At 41.9% G+C, this 511-nt stretch overlaps 1 protein-coding gene across 1 annotated transcript in view; it reads right to left on the reverse strand.

The window, feature by feature from the left end:
• The window catches only part of nxn (nucleoredoxin), an 84,554-nt gene that overhangs the window by 14,151 nt on the left and 69,892 nt on the right, over window positions 1-511 (reverse strand). The window lies entirely within an intron of this gene.

The raw sequence follows: 511 nt of genomic DNA on the forward strand, positions 1-511 counted from the left end.
TAGGATACTCACCAAGACGGGCATTTTGACATCATTTTTGTGTGAATTTGTCCATTCAAACACAATACTTCACAGAGAGCTTAATATTTGCGCGCGTTCTGAGATGCGGGTTCACGCACTTCGGATGAGCGCACACACAGATCTCACTGCGCGTGCGTTTTCGCATCCTCTGGCTCTTTAATATTTAAACTGGCAAGGCTTAACTTAAATGAGTTTAGTTTAAACACAGATAGCAACGTGTGCTGTTCAGGTATCACCTGCGCTATCAACATGTGATGATGGCATAAATGACAGTTATTCCAGCATACAGCACTCGCATTGAACAAAGAGTTTGTCCACGTATTGTTTTTTTTCTCTCATCATTCTTGTTGTAATGTATTGGGAAGCCAGAATTTGTATCCATCAACAGAAACATGCATTAGCCGAACTCTAACAAACAATATTACAGATGCATTGTCAGATTTAAGTTGAACCGCGGTCCTAGTGCATGCCGAACCGTGTGTGGAGAACG

The sequence above is a fragment of the Sinocyclocheilus anshuiensis genome, unplaced genomic scaffold (assembly GCF_001515605.1).
Source record: "Sinocyclocheilus anshuiensis isolate Anshui unplaced genomic scaffold, SAMN03320099.WGS_v1.1 scaffold144, whole genome shotgun sequence".
NCBI classification, from domain to species: domain Eukaryota; kingdom Metazoa; phylum Chordata; class Actinopteri; order Cypriniformes; family Cyprinidae; genus Sinocyclocheilus; species Sinocyclocheilus anshuiensis.